This window comes from Mauremys reevesii, linkage group 12 (assembly GCF_016161935.1).
Source record: "Mauremys reevesii isolate NIE-2019 linkage group 12, ASM1616193v1, whole genome shotgun sequence".
Lineage (NCBI taxonomy): Eukaryota > Metazoa > Chordata > Testudines > Geoemydidae > Mauremys > Mauremys reevesii.
The window spans coordinates 38,177,219-38,201,516 of NC_052634.1; the positions used below are offsets into that span (position 1 = coordinate 38,177,219).

General features: G+C 49.9%; 2 non-coding genes and 1 pseudogene across 2 annotated transcripts; 1 reads left to right on the plus strand and 2 right to left on the minus strand.

Moving 5' to 3' along the window:
• Window positions 1-24,298, minus strand: part of LOC120375649 — a 276,817-nt pseudogene that overhangs the window by 246,860 nt on the left and 5,659 nt on the right.
• Window positions 4,642-4,714, minus strand: TRNAK-UUU. Its single transcript has one exon. It is a non-coding gene; the product is annotated as a tRNA-Lys (tRNA).
• TRNAC-GCA lies at window positions 14,058-14,129 on the plus strand. The gene has a single exon. It is a non-coding gene; the product is annotated as a tRNA-Cys (tRNA).

The following is a 24,298-nucleotide window of genomic DNA, read 5'->3' on the forward strand; positions in this document are numbered from 1 at the left end:
GGACTGCATGGTCACCTGTGCTGATCAGCGCTCCACACGCTGGGCAAACAGGAAATGAAATTCAAAAGTTCGTGGGGCTTTTCCTGTCAACCTGGCCAGTGCATCCAAGTTCAGATTGCTGTCCAGAGCGGTCACAATGGTGCACTGTGGGATGGCGCCTGGAGGCCAATACCATTGAATTGCGGCCACACTAACTCTAATCCGAAATAGCAATACTGATTTCAGCGCTACTTCCCTCATCAGGGAGGAGTACAGATACCGGTATTAAGAGCCCTTTATATCGATATAAAGAGCTTTGTTGTGTGGACGGGTGCAGGGTTAATGTGATTTAATGCTGCTAAATTTGATATAAACTCATAGTGTTGGCCAGAGAGCAGCAGGTTTCCCCTATTGTTTCCCGCTCTTGTTTTCTTGACTAGTTTCTCCTCTGCACCAACTTGCTCTTTTGCTTTGTGAGCTTGGCTAGCTCAGTTGGCAAAGCATCAGCCTTTTAATTTGAGGGTCCAGGGTTTAAGTTCCTGGTCAGGTAATAAACTACTCACCAAGATCTTAAACTGTCTTTCTCATGTTCTCTTTGATGTTACTTTTTCTCTTCAGGATTTGCCCTTTCCTCAGAAGGGCCTTTTTGTGTGTGGGTTTGAAGGGGCAACTTCCTGACAGCCCCTCTGTCCTTGCAGCCTGGAGGAATAAAGGCCTCTGGGCATAGAGCATGTTCCTTCCTGCACACACACACACAGACAAAGACACAGAATATCCCTAAGGAATTAGAATCACCTGCTGCCTTCCCCTGTCCTGCTGGATCCCCAAATGAAGATGCTCTTCAGCCTAAACCCATGTCCCCTCTTTTCCCAGTGACCCTCAGTCCCAACCTTCAGTCCCTCCTATTCCCAGTGCCCTCAGTCCCAACCCACAGGCCCCCTCCTCATGCTGCTCCTCAATCCCAACCCATGGCTCCCTCCTTCCCTCCAGCAGCAGGTGCTTCAGACCCCCTCAGGAAGATTTTCTTGCAAGGTTTCGTGTATGAGTCTGCATGTGGATTTTACAGTATGTTGGAAATAGGTTGGGTTGCCGAAATGATCACTTGTGGCTGGTGCTGGATTCCCAGTCTCCTTGTTATTGGGGCAGGAGAAACAAAGGGTCGTTATCCTTGATGTGTGAATCGAGGGCAGCACAACTGTGCTTGGCAAACCCCGACTGAGGGACTCACCCTCAATTCAATAGCACTTGCTAGGCAGGGGACAGGGGTTCCAAAGCCAAGTGGGCTGGGGCCGGGGTCCCAATGCTAAAATTTAGGTGTTAGACCAACTTTAGGACAGGGTGGCTGTGGAGGGATGAGTGAGTCCCTAGATAACATAGTGAGTACGGTGCCTTCTTATTTTCCCCCGTTTTCCACCCAGGATGGCAGGTGAACTCTACAGAGGCACGTCTGGGCTTGCACTGACTAAGAACAACAGCTGTGAGTGCGGTGCAGAGAGGGGATGGCTTATGTTAAAGGTCTCTTCTGGCCATAAAGTCAACTAATTTCTGAAAAACTGAGTGTAGCATTGGGAGCAGCGTCTGATGTTTTCCCGTCTAGCCGGCTTGCTGCCTAGAACGAACGCTCCTTGAGTGGGGTGATCCACAGGGAGTAGCTCAAACCTCCAAAGTGCCTGGCCAGGGGCAGGACATTAGCACAGCAAGGGAGGGGTGTGGCAGTGACATCACAAAGGCTTTTTGCAGGACCTCAGACTATTGGTCAAAGGTGGTGGGAAGGTGGTGACCTCACAGACAGATGCTGACATCAGGCAGGCAGGACAGGGGTGAGGGACCAGGGAAACCTCAGAGATCCCTGTGGCTTTGCTTCAGCAAGTCTCCTGCTCCAGGTCTCTCTTTGAGGACTGAGAGAGTATTCGGGTTCACGGACGTGAGCGCCAGGAGGAACCTCTTTCGAGTTTTTTCCTTCCCTTTTAGTGATTTTACTAGAAAAGAGCCATCCCTGTTTAGAAGGTAAGAGCATCCTCGAGGTTTGAAACCTGTTCGGTCTGATCCATCAGGTGATAGTTGAATTCTAGGCATGGAAAACACAAGCTTAAGGAGGCAGAATTTTATTTCACATTTGGAATTTTGTCCCATAGAATCAGTGGGGACATTAGGGTTTGTCCTTTTTGTTTCACCTTTTCCTCCCTCCATCCCTCCCTCCTTTCTCTTTGTCTCTTGCATCTTTTGTCCTTTCACCTGTTCCCCTCCCAACACCAGGAGAGAGGTGTGTGTGTGTATGTGTGTGTGTGTGTGTGTTGCAGGGGAGTGCTCTGCAGCTCCCACTCTGGGAGGTCCACCCAAAAATGTGGGGCTGAAATAGTGCTCGGGCAGTGATTCCCACCGGTGACCTGGGCCATCCTTTGGGCTCTCTGGTGAGAACCCTCAGCCTCCCATCCTCTGTCTCTACCCTGATTGGCTGAGCAGGGGGTTATTGACAGGGAGGAGACTCAGGTACTTGTTGTTCTCTTTTAAGACCAAGTAAATAAGTCAGACGCAGTTCTATGTTTGATGAATTTTGCTGCTTCTCTGCATTAATGGTCTCTGAACAGTTCATGATTCTCTCTAACATTGCAGTTCTCCTCAAATACTTGCTGAATAATTACTGTGCACTCTTGTTGGTCTGGAGCTCATTTGAGAACACTTAAGTCATTCAATGTTTGAAATTCAAGATCTGATGGTTAGTTTGAAAATCAGGGCTCTTGGGTCCTACTCCCAACTCTGCCACTGGCTGGCTGTGTGACCTAAGACAAGTCAATTCTCCTTTCTCAGCCTTAGCTTCTCCCTCTTTCAAGTAGGGATAATAATGATCCACTCCTACCTACCTCACAGTGGGTGGAGGACGGGGATCCATTGGAGAGTGTCACTAGGAGTAGTGAATAATATGAGGTGTCCTATCACGTTTACTCCGATCAGATTATGACATAATACAATAGCTGAAATAGTCTATTTGATTTGTATTTTTTTATTTTGAAATTGTTAACAGCAGCAACTACTTAGCTCAGACTGAAGCATCTTATCTAATGTTTGTGGTCTAAGTGTCTCCTCTTTGTGTGTGATGAGACAATTTAACACACTGTGACAAACAGGAGATGCTTTTGTTTTGCAACAAAATATTTGTGCAAAGAACTTTCATCCCACTTGTTTTGATTTCAAGAAACAAACTGGTTTAGTCTGAAGGGGATTTTCTGACATTGAGCAGGCGCAGTGTGTCCCATGACACCCGCCCGCTATACGGCGGCCCCTGCTGAGGGCGCCCTTGCTGCAGCTACAGCTGGTTCTGCTGGCGCCCTGTGGTTGCCCTCGTTCGGCCAGGAACAAGCCTCAGGTGAGCTGAAAAGAATCCTGTCCAACCAAGTCTGGCAGCCGCCATCATGTAGCCAGAAGTTCCCACACCTGTAGGGAAACAAACCAGCCACCAGAAAGTGGTCCATTGTCTCACGCAGTGCCAGAGCCATGAAAAGTACCTGTGCTACTGGCAGATACTTTAAGGCTCCCGGCAGTGAGTTCTGGGGACAGTTGCTCACTTTCACTGAATGTAACTGTATGTGCAGCTCTGTGCAGTCACATTTGATAGAAGTTTGGTAATTAAATTATACAAGAGGGTCAGGTTCAGTGTCTACTACCACCACTATGTTTTGTCCCGAGAAACCTTTAAAGCCATTCTGAGGGGAAATGGGCCCTTTGCCCACAGAAATGGTCTATAGGGGACGGCTGCAGGCAGCAGGCGGAGAGATAATCTCATCAAAATGATTTGACTCCTGGGTAATGTAATCAAAATCACTACAGGAATGACTGGAGTTTCTATTGGCACTTAACTTGCCTGCCCCTGGCTGGCTCTGGTTGTACAAGATGGACGTGCAGTCAGGGTTCAGTTGTGTAAAAAGGAGTAATCACAGTGCAAGGGATGTTAGGCAACAGAGAACTTTGTGTGTGATGATGTAAGGTTTTAAGGACCTAAACTGACACTCATGGTTTGTAAAACTCTTGTTTTGAAGGTTTAAGATGAATTGGTTTGGTTCTGCTTTGCTGGGTTTTTTTATAATGCCACTGAAAATCCATTTGAATCATTCAAAGTGGCAAAACTGCCGGACACCTTTTGCCAGACACAGGTAACTAGTGTTGTTTGGGTTTGGGATTTAGCATTTAACCCTTAAAGTACCTCACTACTCTATAAAGTTCAAGACCAAAGTTATGGCTGTAGTAAGGGGCAGCCAGAACCAGAAAGATGGAGAAAGAAACATTGGTTGGACAGGCGGACGGATGGACAAACCGAATAATTAAGCCTCTGTTTAAAAAAAAAGGCTTAAAAACATTAAAAGGAAAAAAGGGGCAAAATGTTTCCCAGTTTACCCAAAAAACTCAGCCTAGCTCTGCCCTTGGGGTTTGGGGGTGACAATTGCGGGGTTTGCCTAGGGCACCAGGTGCTGCAGCTAGTCTAGGGCTGCCCCTGCCCAGAGGCCTTTATTCCTCCAGCCTGCAAGGACAGAGGGGCTGTCAGGAAGTTGCCCCTTCAAACCCACACACAGAACCCCTTCTTAGGAAAGGCAAAATCCTGAAGAGAAGAAGTAACATCAAGAAGGACTCCAAAGACAGAGCTTTTTAAGACCTTGGGGAATAGTTGAGCGCCTGACCAGGGACTTGAACCCTGGACCCTCAGATTAAAAGTCTGATGCTCTGCCAACTGAGCTAGCCAGGCTCATGGAGAAAGTGAGCAAGTTCATGCAGAGGAGAAACTATGGAAGAAAAAGAGTAGGAAACAATAGAGGAAACCTGCTGGTCTCTCTCTCTCTCTTCCCAGCCCTGGCCCTGGCCTGCTCCTCCCGCCAGCGCCCTGAGGCATTTTGCCAGCACCATGCCCCAGTCAGCTCCACCCTCCCCAAACGCTGGAAGACCCAGCTCAGGAACCTGGCCGCTCTTACAGCCGCCTCTTCCGCCCTGACCAAGAGGGAGGGGGATTGAGTCTCCCTCCCTCAGGCCTGTGCCTCAGCATCCCTGGGGAAAGACCAACGCCGCCAAAGTGACTTTGGGCCAGTAGGTCAACCAAGAGGGCGGCCTCCTGTGACTGGCTGCAGCCCAGCTGCAGGACTCAGAGTAAACCCAGCTCCCATCCCTCCCTATAGGGCTCCAGACAAGGGCAGCCTGCTGGATCCGGCATCCCCTCTGGTGCGCAAGTCACAACAGCCAGCAGGCAAAACACCGGCTCCTGTGTCATTTGAAAGAGAAAGACAAAGCCTTGAAACTCCACCTATGCTTAGGTATGAAGCAGCAGGTTCCAGAGTCCCCCTGAGATCTGAGCTCAGCTCGCACTAGTCAGTGTCCTGACAGCTGAACTTTACGCCAGGGAACCAGATAGTGTCACAGTCTCTAGACACCTGTGACCCTCAGCTGGCAGGTTTGCACTCTGCACTCACAGCTTCTCTGCAGCTGCTCCCGCTCTCTTCTCCCCTTGGCTTTCTCAGCACCTGGACCCACAGCGCTTCCTGCCAAACAGAGACTGCGCTTTCTGGGCCCGCTCCTGCAGATGTGAGCTTCTATCCTGCTTCCTAAGGACTCAGCAGGAGAGAGGGGCCTTCCCAGGAAATTGCTACAGCATCTGTGTGGCTCTGGACACATCCAGGATGTGTTTGGTGACTGGCCTGCACAGCAGCTTAAAAGCCAGCTGCTAAAACTAGGGCTCAAACACTGGACCCCCCAGTTAAAAGCCTCATGTTCTTCCCACCAGTGGCTTCCTCTCGCAGGACTCTCTTTCCTCCTCCATCAACTATAATCCTGATCTACCGCGTCTGTGGGTCCTGCCCTGAGTCCCCGCATCCCCCTACTTTTTCTTTGTTCCCTGCAGGCTGCAAAAATGTCAGGGGAGGCCACCCCCTCCCTTCACTCGATGCTCCCGCTCATATCGGCCAGCTGGAGCCTCATCTCCTGGAACTCGGCCAGCTGTCACTTGATCCGGTCGTACAGTCACACGCTGACTGGCTCCCCTGCCTGGATGCTCTTGTGGAAATCCCACAGGCGACGCTGCAGGACTTGACACCATTAATGTTGCGGTGTTTGCCCGACCGCTGGAACAAAGCCGCCAACTCCTCCCTCACCGACTCCCACCAATCTCCCTGGTTGCCATAGGACCCTCTGATGCTTTCCCGTTCTGCCAACACCGCCAGGCCTCGCCGTCCTGCTCCTTTATCTTGCAAGCTCTGGATGTTCAGCTTCCAATATCCTCTGCCATGGGTCAGGGAATTGCCCACATTGAGCACACGGTGAGAGCTGAGTGATCCGAACAGTCCATTGGCTCCACCCTGCACTGGGCTGTCGACGTGCTCTCCTTCACGGAAATCCGGTCAGTGCGACTCCTGGCCTGTCCCTGCAGAAAGGTGTATCCCCTCTGCGGCTGGTGTGAGCTCGGGTCAGAGGAATAGGAGGCTACCACCCGCCCTCCACTGGTTCCACTACGGAGACACATGTTCTCTAAGCCAACATCACTACAGACCTGCACCAGGTAGTGCTCATCATAGAAGAGTTTCCTCTGATAGTTGGGAAAACAGTACCAGTGGTCCTCAGGTCGGCTGCAACAATTGAAATCCCACCCTGACACCAAACACCATGCGGTCCAGAGGAAGGGAGCCAGTTCCTTCCATTGATCTTTCCTTTCATACCTTAACTGGGGACCATACACACTAATATAGCCGTAACCAGTGCTATGGAGCTCAAAGCCCACCAGTAATGCCCTCCCTGGTCGGAGCTTCACCACCTTCTGTACTCGCACCATGAATGTGAAGAACAAGACTCCAACCCCATTGTTCTTCCCTGGCCTGGAGGACCAGAGAGATGGGCCCTTCCCCCAATCACCCTCTGCCCATCAAGCTACCCTAGAGTCATTTATGTGCATTTCCTGAACACCAACCATGTCCAAGTCCAGCTGCTCCAAGGCACTGAACATCAAGCGCCTCCTCCTGGGCCCCCAACTCCCTTCCACATGGCCACTTTCACACATGCCCCTTCCCTGGCACTGCCCTCCCTCAGCTGCACAGAAGAGTTTTCATCCTCTATACCTGCCTGTCACTGCCCAGCACCCCCTCTAGCACTCGCTTCCTGCCATATTGGGTCTACCAATAACTCACTTAGGAGAGACAGCTCCTGTCCCTCATTGTTAAATGTCAGGCCTGCCAATTAGGGGCGGAAGCCCACAGTATCTTTTCCTATTGCAGAGCCCAAGCTCAGGGACTCACCTGGGGTGCAGGGACCACTGTGCTCCCAGAAAACAAGGCACCACTGCGCAAAGAAGGATGAAAGGGCCTGTCAAAGCCTGGGATTGAACTAGGGACCGAACCAGGGACCTTTAGAACTTCACTCTAACGCTCTCCCCACTGAGCTACTTTAGCAAAGGTGTAGCAGTATCTTGGCCTGTTGCTTCTCTGCCCGAGATATTTTTGCAGCAGTCGCACACAAAAAGGATGTCATTGGGGGCGGCCCATGAAGACAAGACTCGCTTTTGCCTGCCTTGCTCAGCTTGACTTGCTGCCTCACCCCGTTCCTGCCCTAGTGCCCGGGTTGACCTGGTGGTGGAAGGGGACTGGGGGCCAGTGGCGCGGGGAGGAAGTTGAGCTGGACCCTGAGCTAGACTAGACCCTGGTGGTGAGAGTCTGGCCACCACCTGCCGTCCCACCCTGTTGTCCTGGCTTCCCCCACTGGGCGTCATTTCGGGAGGGAAGTGGGGCTTCCGCCTCCCCTCCCCGATTTTCACACTGCAGAGGAGTGCGAACAGGAAAACGAACGGCTGCTCCACACCCCCACCGGAGGAACCCGACGCCCTTAGCTGCTTCCCCTGCTCCCCCCCCCAGCTATGCTACTGAGTGGAAGCATCCTGTGCCCATAACACAGAGCTCGATTAATCAAAACCCTCTTCTGCCAGCACCAGGCCTCCTGCTTCTTACACTGGGCCTGCAAGCGAGGGGGCGGCTGGCACGGTGCCAAGAGTCTAACCTGTGAGGCAGGAGGCGGCTGACGCCCGCAGCCTGCTGGGGAGCTCCCAGAAGTTATTAAGGGACAGAGACTCCTCAATGCCCTTAGTAACAAGGGTTTGGGGGTCACCGAGGCCAGTAAGGGGGTCACTATGTCGGCCTTATAACCGTGGGGTCAGGTCACTGTGCAGCTTTGATCTAGAGCTCGGATCCCAAAAACCGACCAGCAGCCCACAGCCTCCCCCTGGGTCTGCCCCACCTGGATACTCCTTACAGGCCGACCTTACCCCCCTTCCAGCCCCGGATTCGCCCCCTAATCATCCTACTGCCACTCAGAGCCACAGCCGTGGAGGTGCTGAAGGAGGGAGCGGTGACTCTAGGGTGGGGTTCTTCTCTAACGATGGCTGGCAGAAAGGTGGTGCTCAGCTCTGTCAGGGACCTGCCCAGTTGCCTCGCTGCCAGGGGACGCAGACATTTTTGTAAGGCGATTAAATGGTGTATTTGGCTTCTGAATGAATGTGAGGAATGTGCAATCATGAGAGGAAATTTCCATCTCTTTTTCTACAGCTCTTTAGAGCCCCAGTGGCCTAATGGGTAAAGCATTGGCTTCTTCAGCCAGAGATTGTGGGTTCAAGTCCCATCTGGGATGGAAAACTCTTTTCTTCTTGTATATTGCAAAGAAGCCTTGGTGTTATTTTCACCCAGGAAGCTGGGAGACGTTTGAACCCAAAGTACTGGATCTTGGGAGCAATCCCCAGAAATGGCATCTTCCACTTGACAAATGTTTTCTAGACCCATCAGTAGCAAACACTTAATACTAGTGTTTGTCTGAGAATAGAAGGAAGGGGAGTGTTTACTCCGACATCTCAGAGAGTGAAACAGACAGAAAGAGCAAGGCCGTCCTGAAAGAGAATGGATCTGTCTGGAGACAAAGCAGAACCTGAGAATGAGCAACAGTGTGAAAAGAAGAACTTCAAATGTGTGTTAGGTGTTAGTTAGGTTGGTCTGACAAATGTCAAGAAAATACCAATGCTCGTAGACTGATGTGGACACTGGCTGCTTTTGATGTTTTACTGAGAGTTCATTGAGAAATATTTTCCTTAACTATGTTATGGAATATTGGGTGGGCTATGAAGGCACCATTCCTCCTGCTTTCGCCCTTCGAGACAACACAGCTACATGGCATGCGGCCAGTGCTCACCTTCCAGTCAACTGCTAGAGAAGACAACACAGAAAGGGATGGCAGCAGGGCAGACTGGAGCTCCATGGAGATGGTGGGACCAGGTCTCATCAACAGGGAGGTGGCCACCCCAGCATGCACAAGGCTGAGCCAGAAAGTGTGGTGTGTGCTTCACTGTGCCCCTACTCACTGCACATGGTGGTGGAGGGCAGTTACTGAGTTCGGGTGGTCTGGCAAATTTAGGGCTTGGCTACACTTGCAGATGTAGAGCGCTGGGAGTTAAACCACAGCAGGGAAACCGCTGCCGTGTGTTCACACTGACAGCTGCAAGCGCACTGGAGTGGCCACATTAGCAGCTCTGGCAATGCCACAGAGAGCAGTGCAGTGTGGTAGCTATCCCAGTGTGCAAGTGGATGCAACATGCTTTTCAAATGGGGGACGGGGGTCGAGTGTGACAGGGAGTGTGTTGTGTGTACGTGGGGGGAGCGACAGTGTGTTTGGGGGGCTGAGAGTGTGTCAGCATGCTGTCTTGTGTGTTTGGACAGCAGCAGACCCCCCCCCACACACACACACTCACAACAGCAGCATTCCACACTAATGGTTGCTTTGTCCCGGAGCAGATAAGCAGCCGGCTGTCAGAAACGGAGCTTTGAAAGGGGATATCCGCATGCCTGCAGCCGATTTCAAAACAATGACCAGAGTGGGCACTTGACTTCAGGGGATTATGGGACATTTCCTCATGCCAAACACAGTGCAGTGATGCAACATGTCGTGCACACTGATGCCCGGGCGTTTCAGCAGGGCTCAGCAAGCTTTATGCTTCTCATGGAGGTGGATTACCAGGAGCGCTCCAGCTGCAGAGCCCAGGTGCTCCATGTGCCTTGCGAGTGTGGACACCTCAGGAGTTAGGGCGCCCGGGGCTGCTTTAATGCGCTCTAACTTGCAACGGTAGCCAAGCCCCTAGACTATGTCACTTGTGTGACTTACTTGTGCTATTGTAATAAATATAATAGACGTGCAATGGTCAGAAATCGCACCAGCAGAAAAGTATATTGCAGGGAAACCGTAAGGAAATTAAGAGTTTAAATTATCCTCCACATGTCCCTCGTCCCACTAAAATGAATCCAACCCACAGGGCACGTGGGCAGAAGTATCAGTGTCAGGATGCTACATTGTTAGCACAGTAAATGAAGCTGCAAAATAAATGATGTTTAAATGACCTCACTCTATTTTTTACAGTCCGGTGTTAAGAGGTAATAGATACAGATGGACACCAGGCAGGGTCGTTTGGAGGACGAAGCCTTTATGCTTCCATCCCCCACCACTGTCAAGTTTTAGCCAATTAGGACAAGTCAGCAAATAAGAACAACCTCAGGGCTCAGTAACTGCTGCAGGTAGCAAAGTCCTACAGGGAGCAGTTTCTGGCACTACACCTGCCCAGCTCTGCTCCCCGGCTCTTCTCGGGCTCCTGCTCTCTCCTTAGCTCCGCCCCACTCTGGCCCAGGCAGTTCCAGCTCCCACGGAGGATGGGACCCCCTGGCCTGGTGACTCCCTCATTACACTGCCTGGCCTGTCAGTGCGGCTAACTTGGAGCTTTGGCCTCTCCCCATTGCCCAGGGGACTGTCAGTCTCAGGGGCCTGATTTCCCATTGGCCCTTTCCCCTTCTACTGGGACTAGGAAATAGACAACCAAAACCCCCACTAAGCTTTAGTAAGGGGCCAACAGTCCCTTACTCAAGCCGGCCCCGTGAGGGTCACCGATGCACAGAGACAGCAGCATGAGCTGGTCCGATGGTGTAATGTTCCATGGGCATCCTACTAGATTGCCAGCTGCTTTTCAACTGCAGTGTGGAGACTGTTTGTGTGTGGGGAGAGACAGTGAGTGTGTTGGGGAAGAGTGAGTGTGTTGAGGTAGGTAGGAGAGGATCATTATTATCCCTACTTGAAAGAGGGAGAAAAATAAGGCTGAGAAAGGAGAATTGACTTGTCTTAGGTCACACAGCCAGCCAGTGGCAGAGTTGGGAATAGGACCCAAGAGCCCTGATTTTCAAACTAACCATCAGATCTTGAATTTCAGACATTGAATGACCTGAATAAAGTGCTCTCAGATGAGCTCCACACCAACAACAGTGACACTAATTATTCAGCAAGTATTTGAGGAGAACTGCAATGTTAGAGAGAATCATGAACTGCTCAGAGACCATTAATGCAGCGAAGCAGAAAAATTAATCAAACATATGACTGGTTCTGACTTATTTACTTGGTCTTCAAACAACAAGGACCTGAGTCTCCTCCCTGTCAATAACCCCCTGCTCAGCCAATCAGGGTAGAGACTGAGGACGGGAGGCTGAGGGTTCTCACCAGGGAGCCCAAAGGATGGCCCAGGTCACCGGTGGGGATCACTGCCCGAGCACTATTTCAGCCCCACATATTTGGGTGGACCTCCCACAGTGGGAGCTGCAGAGCACTCCCCCGCAACACACACACACACACACACACACACACACACACACCTCGTTCCTGGTGTTGGGAGGGGAACAGGTGAAAGGAGCAAGAGACAAAGAGAAAGGAGGGAGGGAGGGATGGAGGAAAAGGTGAAACCAAAAGGACAAACCCTAATGACCACAGTGATTCTAAGGGACAAAATCCCAGGTGCGAAATAAAATTCTGCCTCCTTAAGCTCGTGTTTTCCATGCCTAGAATTCAACAGTCACCAGATGGATCAGACTGAACAGGTTTCAAACCTCAAGGAGGCTCTTACCTTCTAAAAAGGGATGGCTGTTTTCTAGTAAAATCAGGAAAAGGGAAGGAGAAAACTCGAAAGAGGTTCCTCCTGGTGCCCATGTACGTGAACCCGAATACTCTCTCAGTCCTCAAAGAGAGACCTGGAGAAGGAGACTTGCTGAAGCAAAGCCACAGGGGTCTCTGAGGTTTCCCTGGCCCCTCGCCCCTGTCCTGCCTGCCTGATGTCAGCATCTCTCTGTGAGGTCACCACCTCCCCACCACCTTTGACCAATGGTCTGAGGTCCTGCAAAAGGCCTTTGTGATGTCACTGCCACACCCCTCCCTTGCTGTGCTAATGTCCTGCCCCTGGCCAGGCACTTTGGAGGTTTGAGCTACTCCCTGTGGATCACCCCACTCAAGGAGTGTTCGTTCTAGGAAGCAAGCCGGTAGTTTTGGATCATCTGCAAATTTTGTCAGCTCACTGTTTAGCAGGTTGTTTATGAATATGTTGACTAGTCCTGGTCCCAGTACAGACACCACTAGTTACCTGTTTCCATCCTGAAAACTGACCATTTATTCCTACACTTTGTTTCTTGTCTTTTAACCAGTTATTGATCCACGTGAGGACCTTCCGGAGGTGAAAGTAAGCCGGTATGTTCCGGTATGGGGTACCGGCAAGAGCCAGTACGCTGTGCCAGCCTGGCCCGGCTTCCCCAGGCTGGTGATTTAAAGGGCCCACGGCTCCCTGCAGCGACCGGAGCCCCGGGCCCTTTAAATCACCTCCCGAGCCCCCTTGCCGGAGCCCCAGGGAGCAAATCACTGCCATGGATGCTGCTCTCTCCCGCTCTGCCAACACAGAGCCGGGGCGGCAAAAGCTTCCTTACAGTGGGGGGGGCACCATTGTCCAAACTGTGGCACCCCCATGACACCCTTTCCCCAAGGACCCCCAACCACACCACCTCTCCCCCCGAGGCCACACCCACAGACGCCTCTTCCCCAAGACTGCACCCTCCCCCCCTCCATCATTTGTCCTAACAGCCAGTAAAGAGTGGTGGGGCCATGGCCCTCTAAACCCCCTGTTCCAGCACCCCTGACACAGAGCTAAGCAGGCAGCAGTGTGTGTGTGTGTGTGTTTGTGTGTGACAGAGAGTGCTGTGCTGAGCTGAGCCAGTGAGAGAAGGGGGCTGATGTCGGGGCTGTTCCCTGCCTCAGGACTGGTTGCTTCCAGCAGCTGTCTGAACTTAGAGACAGTGTGCCAACACACTTACTCTTCCACAACACACACACTGTCTCTCCCCACCACGCACATTGCAGTTGAAAAGCAGCTGGCAATCTAGTAGGATGCCCATGGACCAATGGGCATCCTACTAGAAGAAACCTGATAGAAACCTGATAGGATAGAAACCTGCATCATGCGATGCAGCCCGTGAGGCATTGCAAACCTTTCCCAAAGCACCCTGCAGCCAGCTACCCACAATGCACTGCTCTCTGTGGCAATCCAAGAGATGCTAGCATGGATGTGCTCTGGTGACACAGGGTGGACATGCAACAGCTGTTCAATTAAAACACTTTAACTAAAGCCACATTATTCTTTCATGTAGACATAGCTTAAGAGTGAGACAAGACCCAGCTCCACTGAAACTAAAGAACCACAACTTCCTCTGTAGTTGGCAGGATTTGTTGCCCTCCCCTAGACTCTCTACAATTTGTTTCTGTAGTGTGGGGCGTGAAAACTGGACGCAATGCTCCAGATGTGGCCTCACCAGTGCTGAATAGAGGGGAATAATCACTTCCCTTGATCTGCTGGCAACGCTCCTACTAATCCAGCCCAATATGACCAGTTACCCATATTGAATGCAGGCACAGCAATATCTGATACATTGGTTGCTGTCCATTCAGGGGGTTATTTTCCACCTATTCATAAATAATGAATCTGCTCTAAGTGGAGGAGAGAGCTGTCCTCCGTGCAGTTAACCTATCTCCCCGAGAGGTGGTAGCTATGTCACTGGGGGAAGCTATGTTGGTGGGTGTGCAAGCTGTTGTGTCTACATGTATATATAAAGTTTAATCAAACCCCATTTTTAAAACCCCTGTGGTCTGGGAATAGAAAAGGAGCTCTCTGAGGCAGAGCCCGTCCTTCAAAATCCTTAAGATTATGGACTTGGCTGTGTAAATGTCATGGGGGTATAGCTCAGTGGTAGAGTGTTTGACTGCAGATCAAGTGGTCCTTGGTTCAAATCCAAGTGCCCCCTCACAAAGTCATTCTTTCAGTAAAAATATTTCTATTTCAGGAGCTCCACTAAATAGGGATCCCTGAAATGAATGGACACACTCAATGTTTTCCTAAAAACCTAGCAAACATGTCCCCAGCTGAAATCACTTTCAGTCCTCTAAGTGTCTAGGTTTGTTTTCATCAATGAAACAAAGGCACGTGAAGACACATTTGCAGGTCCTTGGCCTCCATGGGCTACAATGTGCAGAAGAACAAGAACCACATCCACTTGGGAGGAATGGACTAGTCTGTATTACATTTGGTAACTAAGTTGCCATTGGGACTGAAAACTCTCCTGGGGATGGACAGGAATCTCTTAGAAAAATAAAATAACCAAGATTTAGCAAACTCCCTGTTACACATTCAAACCTCTCTTTGTGCACATGGCATCAATTGGGGCGCTAATAAATGTCAACCTTCCTTTAACACAGATTGTTGTTCCTTGTAACTTTCAGACGCATTCAAATGGCAGCTGTTTACAGGTCATGTGCTGCTAGTTCATGAGCAGCAGCAGAGTCTCTGTACGTTTACCAACCGTAGAGCTCATTATGTCTGCCTCTAAGTAAGTGCAGAGTTATTTCAATGGCTCCTACACTGACATCTGCTGCCCCTTCTGGCTGGTTAATTGCACTATTTGGAACCTGCTCCTAAAATTACACCCTTCCTGGGAGTGAGTCAAAACTGCCCAAGGAAACCCCATTGGGTTTCAAGTGCAGTACAAGCAGGGAGGTGAGGGGCCAGCAGAGGGGTCTCAGAGGTTCTCCTAGGGAGCAGGGTTGGGGGGCTAGTAGTCATGCCTGTGGGGTTCTACTCCTGGCTGTGGGAGGAAAGGGGTGTCTAGTAGATTAGAGGTGGGGGCCTAGAAATCAAACAAAAAAAAAATCTCCCTTTTCAGCTTCAATGCTCATTGAACAAGAACATGGCTTCTCATCACTTTGGTTTCAGAGGAGCAGCCATGTTAGTCTGTATCCTCAAAAAGAACAGGAGTACGTGTGACACCTTAGAGAATAACAAATTTCTTAGGTTCTGTTGCCATCATGTGGCCATTTCATTTCACTTCTTATTGTTAAAAGGTTTGGGTACTTTGCACAGAAACATCATTTCCTTGGGAGAGATGGAGAAGTGGAAGCCGCATTGATTTAATCCTCTGAAAATTAGATAAGGATTAAAATATTCCCCAGACAGCTCAGTCCCAACCATCCTTGCTCACTGCTGCCAGTGAAGCTCAGTTCTGTCCCACGGCCCCAAGAACTGCTGGGTGCAAGTCCTGGGTCTGATGTGAAGTAAGAAAAAAAAGATAATTGAGGTACCTTATCCCCTAGAACTGGAAGGGACCATTGAGTCCAGCCCCCTGCCTTCACTAGCAGGACCAAGTACTGATTTTGCCCCAGATTCCTAAGGGGCCTCTCAATAATTGAACTCACAACCCTGCATTTAGTAAGCAAATGCACAAACCACTGAGCTATCCCACCCCTAAACAGCATAGGAGTGACTCTGCCTGCGTAGACTTTTCTATAGATAAATTGAGACACACCATGCTTGAGGAAGGAGATACAGATGTGTCGTTTGATTGTTTTTCTCATGTTAAATGTACTTGATCATTTCCATGGCAAAAATACTTGTACGAGACCATGAAAAAAGGAAGAAACTGTGAAAATACCCATGGGAGAAAGGGGGTTTCTGAGAGCTGGGGTAGATATGGAGATTTTTATGAAAGGGGGAGAGGCCAAAGTAGGGCCTTTAGCTGGAGCAAAGGGGGAGGGTTTTTTGGACAGTTTCATTCTAGCCAGCCTCACATCCTGTAGTCCCTACTTCCCCATCCCACCAACATGTGACCTAGCACCTCCCCACTGGTAAAGCCACCTCTGACAGCCCCACTGGACTGGCCTCCAGAGCCCCCAGCACGCCCTCTCCTAGCTGGATGCCCTGGCAGCCAGAGCTCTCCCCAGAACTGCCGTGGTTGCTCCCCTGGAATGGTAAAAATGCATTGAGGGGACTGGACCACTGACCTATCAGCTCTTAACACTCAAACTTTCAGTAACGCTGTTATCAGTGCCTGTGAGTGTAATTTAAACAGCTGCACTGGGCTGGACCAGAGGCCCATCTAGCTCTGTGTATGGTCCTCTGAGAGTAGCCAATACCAAGTACACCCAAGAGTTCATCAACAAGGTACCACTGGGAGTTGAACCCAGGATCTCTTATTTACAGAACAAGCTCTTAGCTAGCTAAGCCATGGTGCCTGCCTGTGGTGAAAATACATTATCTGCTCACACCTGACTTCCTGCCATCCCCACCAGGGCCTGACAAGCTTTGCTTGTGTTTGGATTCTGCAAAGCAGAGGAGCAGGTGACGTTTTCCTTGCAAGCTGTGTGTGTGTGTGTGTGAGTGAATCTTTGGCCTGGTCTGCACTACAAAGTTATTTCAGCATCATTATATTGCTCAGGTGTGTGAAAAACACACAACGCTCCCTCGATCAGCAGCTTGTGGCTGGTGCACACACTGCAATGCCACGTCTGGTGACAAAACTGCCCTGTTTTGGTGACAAAATAAAACCACCTTGACGAGAGGCCTAGAGCTTTGTGCAGCAAACTTAAAGTGACAAATTGTCAGTGTAAATGCTGCTGGTCATTATATCACCATAACTGGCCTCCACCAGTATCCCACAATGAACTCGCCTGCCCTGCATTCCTGCTACAGAGGCTGGGCCCCTCCCCTTTCATAGCTCCAGAAAGTTCTGACAGCTGAGCCACTATCTACACTGGGGTTAGGTTGATAGAACTGCATTGTCAGCCTAAGTAATGTAATTACACCAACCTAATTTCATAGTGTAGACGTGTCCAAAGAATCACACCCACACCTTGGGAGCAAAACTTCACCTGCTCCTCTGCTTTACAGAAGCCAAACACAAGCAATACTTGTCAGGACCCAGTGGGGACTGGCAGAGAGTCAGGTGTGGGCAAAGACAGTGCTTTAAGTAATAGCAGGTATCATGGCTTAGCTGGTTAAAATATCTCTTTTGTAAACAAGAGATCCTGGGTTCAACTCCCAGTAGTGCCTTAAGGAGTGGCTTTTGGGGCACCTGGTATTGGCTAATGTCAGAAGACAAGATTCAGAGCTAGATGGACCTATGGTTTAAATTACACTCACAGGCACTGATAATAGAATTACTGAAAGTTTGGGTGTTAAGAGCTGATAGGTCAGTGATCCAGTCCCCTCAGTGTGGTTTTACCAGTTCCACTTGCTAAACTCCCTCCCAACCTCTATAAAATTACAGTGCAGACATATGGGCTTGAGCCCAACCTCTGAGGCCCCATGAGGGGTGAGGGTTTCTGAACCCAGGCTTCAGAGTGAACACAAATATCTGCACCAGTTTTTAGCCCCTCAGCTTTAACTCCAGGAGCCCAAGTCAGATGACCCAGGCCAGCCCTGCTGCCATATTTATCCCAGGAGAGATGGACTCTAAGGGTACGTCTCCATTGCAGTGTCAGCCCAGGTGTGGCACGCTGTGCTCAGAGCAGCACCCTGCAAGCCCCATATTCACCACTCTCATATAATGATGACATGGTTTGTACAAAGTCTGCCTCGTGAGGTATCATTTAAAAAGTCTTGATCTGTTGAACATTAATATCGGGTTGGATTGTGTGTGTAGCATTGGTTGGGAAGTTATGAAGTTTTGCTCTGTGTGTGTTACTGAGATACATTATGAGGTTGGGAAATGCCCCCCACCAGCCTTTCAGATGTGACAATGGAGGAGCCAGACTTGCTGCTGGCCCATTGAAGGGATCCACACTCCCAAGGACTAGCCCAGGAACCGTGTACAATGCAGGCTTCTCCGAGATAGCGCAGAGACAATGGACACTGCTTGACTCACATGGTAGCAAAGGAGCTTCCTAGCAAGTTGGAAGAATCTATGAAAGATGGGAAGAGACATCATGACTTGGCCTCTCTCCCCCACAACTCAGCAGCTGGAAACACACCTGGAGGACAAAGACTGAACTGAACTGACTCAGAAACAGAAGAGAATAATAACAATAATACTTTCAAACCAAAGTCCCCAAACAGACTAGTATTGTTTTTTCAGCAGAAAATTTTCAGTTTGGGGAATTTTGTTTTCTCAGTCAGAACTTGCCAAGGGAAGCAGAGAGAAAATGTTGGAGTTGCCTCCTTCAGAACAGCTTGTCCTAGACACTAGCTCTGGTTCACTTGCTCGGGTTGAGGGTATTTTAATAATTTGGGCAGGTCCCAGGGTCTTTGGGGGAGATGATGATGTTCCCTTTTGAGATAAAAACTAAGAAATACAGCACTAGAGAATTTTTTTAAAGAAATCTGGGATTTAGACATTTTATTTAAAGCAAAGGGGGGTCCTGAGTTTCTGAGGTTTTTGTTTGCATGAAGCAACACTGTTGGCTCTGTTATTGTACCAAAGGGGGAGATGGTTGTCTATAAAGGAGGGGTGAAAACTAAATGCATCTGATGAAGAGGGGATTTGAACACATGCATGCAGAGCACAATAGATTAACAGTCCACCACCTTAACCACTTGGCCACCTCACTTGAACTGTCAAGAAAGGGACAGGTGGAGAAATCTAAGGCCAGCAGAGATAGGGACACTAAGGAGTTTTTAAATACTAAGCGGAAGCAGGGGCTGAATGAGCTCCCCCCTCACATCTAGTGAGGAGCTGGGGGAAAGACTTCAGGAACAGACCGTGTATGCACAGACACACCTACTCTGCCTAGGTATGCAGCATGATGGGGCTGCTTTCCCAAAATGACCAGTTTTGGCTGGTGGCGAGTTACAAATCACTTTAGGATTGAGTGGAATGAAATGTTATTATCCTTCCTGCATGAGTGAAGGGCAGCAGAACATACCTAGTCTGTCCTGATGGAGGGGTAGGTGGGTGAGGAATTGCTTTTATTGGACTTCATAGAAGTGATTGAGAACGTCATCCTAAACTAGTGGTCCCCAAATATTTCACACTGTGCCCTCATCCATGGCTGTGGCCCATCAGAAGCCACGGTCAAGAACCGAGGCTGGGAGTGGGGTTGTTGCTTGCTGGGGAGAGGGGTGCAGACAGGGGTAAGGGGGTCGAGGCCGAGCTGGGAGCCAGAGCCCCAGGCTGAGGGTGAGGGTGGGGTTGGAGAAGAGCTGGGACAGAGTGGGGCTGAGTGCTGCTCCCTCCATGGGGGCTGGCTCAGGCCCTGAGGTGTCCCCATGAATGTTCCTCTGTGTCCCCCTAGGAGTCATGCCCCACATTTTGGGGACCACTGAACCCTACTCGCTAAGCAGGGGTTATAGTGATGCCAAAGCCCAGGGAAAGGGAGAACAAGTGTGGGGCCCCCAGCACTGGAGCCATGTGAAGGGGCTGCAGGAGAGGGGCAATGGCTGGTGGCCCAGGGAGTTAAGGGCAAAGGGGGCACAGGAGGGGGCAGGAGTTAGGGGTGAAGGAGGTGCAAGGGTAGGGAGTGCAGGAGCTAGTGGTAAAAGAAGAGAGGGGTTAAGTGGTGGTGGCTGAGTGCTTAGAGAGATGGGTTAGAAAGCAAGGGGTGTCTTTCTGTAGAGGTTTGATTCTTGCCTGTTAGGCAAGGCTGGTGTGTGGTGTCTCCATGCCTGCATGTTCAGTGTCTGATTACCCACCATGCCACAGGGAGCCAAGTCTAGACATATTCAGAGGCTCTATGCCAGGGTTTCTCAAACTTCCTTTCACTGCAACCCCCTTCTGCCAAAAAAAAACTTACTACATGATCCTGGAAAGAGGGACCAGGCCCCTCCACACTGGACAGAGGCAGGGAAGACAAAGCCTGAGCCCTGCCCCAGGTAGGGGAGGGCAAAACCAGAGCTTGAGGGATTCAGCCCTGGGTGGTGGGGCTCAGACTTTTGGCTTCAGCCCCAGGCCCCAACAGTAACTCTAGCTCAGGAACCAATCCATGCAACAAACCTCGATGCCAACTATCCTGGTCTGCACCCTCACTTGAAACTGGGGGGTTTCAAAGTGAGGACCAGCATGTATTCTGCCACCATGTCATGGGGTCTCACCCCCACTTTGAGCTTTTGGGTTCAAAGATGGGGACCCGCATGTATTCTTCCCCCACCCTAACCCTTAGGGTAGGTCTCCTTTGCGCTGCCACCAGTCAGGTTAAAGTGTCTGACACACTGCCTGTCCCCCAAGCTTCCCCTGGGGAACCCAGATTCAAACCCCTTGAATCTCTACACACAGGGAAGCAGCCCACTTCCCCCCTCTCTCTCTTCTAGCCACTTTGGAGAGATATACACCGAGTCAAATCCTTGACTCAACACAAAGAGGGACTCACTTCCCCCCTCCCCTTCCCTAGTCCTGGAAAGAGATACCTGATTCAAACTGCTTGAATCAAACCCAGGAGGAACTGTCTCTTCCTCCCTCCCCTTCCCCTGAATTTCCACAAGAGAAGGAATTAACCAAGTCCAAAGAAAAGAAAGAATTTATTAAAGAATAAAAAGAAAATACAGAATCTCTATGAGCCCAAGCTGGACACTCATAGGGTATAACCTTATCAATCTCTGGAGAGAATCCCCCTCCCCTTTTCTCAGTAAAAGCAATATCAGCAAACAGGAATAAAGCATTTCCCTTAGCAAACACACAATTGCAAATATAGAAATCAAATCATAAGACTAATTCGCCTTCCTAATTAATACTCACTATTAATTAGTAGAAACTACTCCAGGAGAACTTGGAGACATGACTGTCCTCTCTTAGATCCAAAAAGAGAACTAACAAAGAACACAGACAAAGGCTTCCCTCCACAGAGACTTGAAATTATCTCGTCTCTGATTGGTCCTTTGGTCAGGTGGTCACCAGGTACTGCATGTTAACCCTTTACAGGTAAAACAGACTTTAACCCTTAACTATCTGTTTATGACACCAACTCTGCCCACATATCTAGACCAGCAACACCATCACAGGACCTAACCAGATCAGCCACACCATCACCGGTTCATTCACCTGCACGTCCACCAATGTAATATATGCCATCATATGCCAGCAATGCCCCTCTGCTATGTACATCGGCCAAACTGGACAGTCTCTAAGGAAAAGGATAAATGGACACAAATCAGATATTAGGAATGGCAATATACAAAAACCTGTAGGAGAACACTTCAACCTCCCTGGCCACACAATAGCAGATCTTAAGGTGGCCATCCTGCAGCAAAAAAGCTTTAGGACCAGACTTCAAAGAGAAACTGCTGAGCTTCAGTTCATTTGCAAATTTGACACCATCAGTTTAGGATTAAACAAAGACTGTGAATGGTTTGCCAACTACAGAACCAGTTTCTCCTCCCTTGGTTTTCACACCTCAACTGCTAGAACAGGGCCTCATCCTCCCTGATTGATCTAACCTCGTTATCTCTAGCTTGCTTCTTGCTTGCTTATATTTACCTGCCCCTGGAAATTTCCACTCTCGCATCCGACGAAGTGGGCATTCACCCACGAAAGCTCATGCTGCAAAACGTCTGTTAGTCTATAAGGTGCCACAGGATTCTTTGCTGCTTTTAATGAAGACTAGATGCTTTTCTGGAATGTGTTTGCTCCAGAAGTAGCTATTGTGTCATACAGGAGTCCTGTGATATGCAGGGGGTCAGATTAGATGCTCTAATGGTCTCTTCTGGCCATAAAGTTGACTAATTTCTGAAAAACTGAGCGTAGCATTGGGAGCAGCATCTGATGTTTTCCTGTCTAGCCGGCTTGCTTCCTAGAAGGAATAATCCTTGAGTGGGGTGATCCACAGGGAGTAGCTCAAACCTCCCAAGTGCCTGGCCAGGGGCAGGACATTAGCACAGCAAGGGAGGGGTGTGGCAGTGACATCACAAAGGCCTTTTGCAGGACCTCAGACTATTGGTCAAAGGTGGTGGGGAGGTGGTGACCTCACAGAAAGATGCTGACATCAGGCAGGCAGGACAGGGGCGAGGGGCCAGGGAAACCTCAGAGACCCTGTGGCTTTGTTTAAGCAAGTCTCCTTCTCCAGGTCTCTCTTTGAGGACTGAGAGAGTATTCGGGTTCATGGACGTGAGCGCCAGGAGGAAACTCTTTCAAGTTTTCTCCTTCCCTTTTAGTGATTTTACTAGAAAATAGCTGTCCCTGTTTAGAAGGTAAGAGCCTCCTTGAGGTTTAAAACCTGTTCGGTCTGATCCATCTGGTTACAGTTGAATTCTAGGCATGGAAAACACGAGCTTAAGGAGGCAGAATTTTATTTCACACTTGGGATTTTGTCCCATAGAATCAGTGGGGACATTAGAGTTTGTCCTTTCTGTTTCACCTTTTCCTCCATCCATCCCTCTCTCCAGAAGTCCCCACACCTGTCGGGGAAAAAAAAACAGCCACCAGAAAGTGGTCCATTGTGTTTCACGCGGTGCCAGAGCCTGACACAGCGCCTGTGGGCAACCTTTGCTCTGCATACGTCGGCCATGCACACGCCGGCCGGTTCCCATGAAAGATGTGCCACTGCACATCTCGGTATTTAAAAAGTACCTGTGCCACTGGCAGATATTTTAAGGCTCCCGGCAGTGAGTTCTGGGGACTGTTGCTCACTTTCACTGAATGTAACTGTACGTAACTGTATGTGCAGCTCTGTGCAGTCACATTTGATAGAAGTTTGGTAATTAAATTATACAAGAGAGTCAGGTAGAGTGTCTACTACCACCACTATGTTTTGAGGAACTACAAAATTGTCTTATGATAAAGGGTTTCACTATCAACTAAAAAGCACTTGCTAGACAAGGGACATGGGTTCCAAAACCCATTAAAAAGAGAGAGGCTGGGGACAGATATCTGTACTTGGTGGTATAAGCTCCTTGTGTGAGCCAGAAGCACCAGTTCCACCTATGTCTCTCTCCACTGTGGAATGTCAGAGTTAATTTTTGATTCCCTTAAGAATCTAGATAAAGGTTACTGAGCTGAATTCACTGGCACTGGGGCTCCCCTGCTATGAGCTGAAATCACTGAAGAGCTGAAATCACTGAAGAGCTGGACTTGTTGAGCTGAGAGCACTGAGTACTGTGCTAATGAGTGGGGGAGCCTGAAGCAATACCATGGAGCAGAGCAGTGGGCAGAGCAGAGTGGAGCAGTTTGTGCAGCCACTGGGTGAGTGGAGCCGAGCAGCTAGTAGAGTGTCTACTATCACCACATGAGCTTAAGGAGGCAGAATTTTATTCCACACCTGAGATTTTGTCCCTTAGAATCACTGGAGACATTAGGGTTTGTCCTTTTTGTTTCACCTCTTCCTCCATCCCTCCCTCCCTCCTTTCTCTTCATCTCTTGCTTCTTTTGTCCTTTCTCCTGTTCCCCTCCCAACACCAGGAGGTGTGTGTGTGTACGTGTCATGGAGGAGTGTTCTGCAGCTTCCACTGTGGGAGGTTCACCCAAAAATGTGGGGCTGAAATAGTGCTCGGGCAGTCAGGGCCGGGTTAGCCTTTTGTGGGCCCCGGCCCCAAACGTATTTGTGGGCCCCTATGTAGTCACTGTGGGCTCCAAGTGTGGGCCTGGTGGGGCAGATCCATTGGTGCCATAGTATATCTGGTACTGAACCTCAGAGACATTTTTCATTTTGATCACACCCCTACATGGCTATATGCATTGCCATACACAGCTCCCTCAGCCCCCGGGTTTTCTCATTGAGCTGTACACCCATGTGGGTTTACCAGTGTCCACAGTGAGCAGAACTTTCACAGTGACCAAGGAAACTCCCCAGATGTATCTCCTTCCTCATTTAGACCCTCTCTAGCCATGTCTCCAGTACCCCCCTATGTCACCAGTCATGGCATGTGGTCCTAGTCTCAGCTCAGAGTTCCACAGCCAGCAGATACCTGCTCAGTTCTGACAGATCCCTCCCTCAGCCCCCATCCTGCCATGTGAGCCAGCCACCTGCAAACACCATCTCCCCAAAGTCAGGACAGCCCTTGGGAATCCAAAGACACCAGCCTCTCTCCCTCTGTTCCCGTCTACATGCTAGTCTGCTACCTGGTCACCACCACCTCTCCCCAGGCTTGTTTCCTTTCTATTTTGGACATGCTCCCACCCAGCTAGAAGCTCCCTATGCAAGCCTGACCTGCTCCCTCTTTCCCTGCTCCCCCTGACATTCCTGTCCTACTGGTGACCTCTGTTCCTTGAGGTGAACTCCA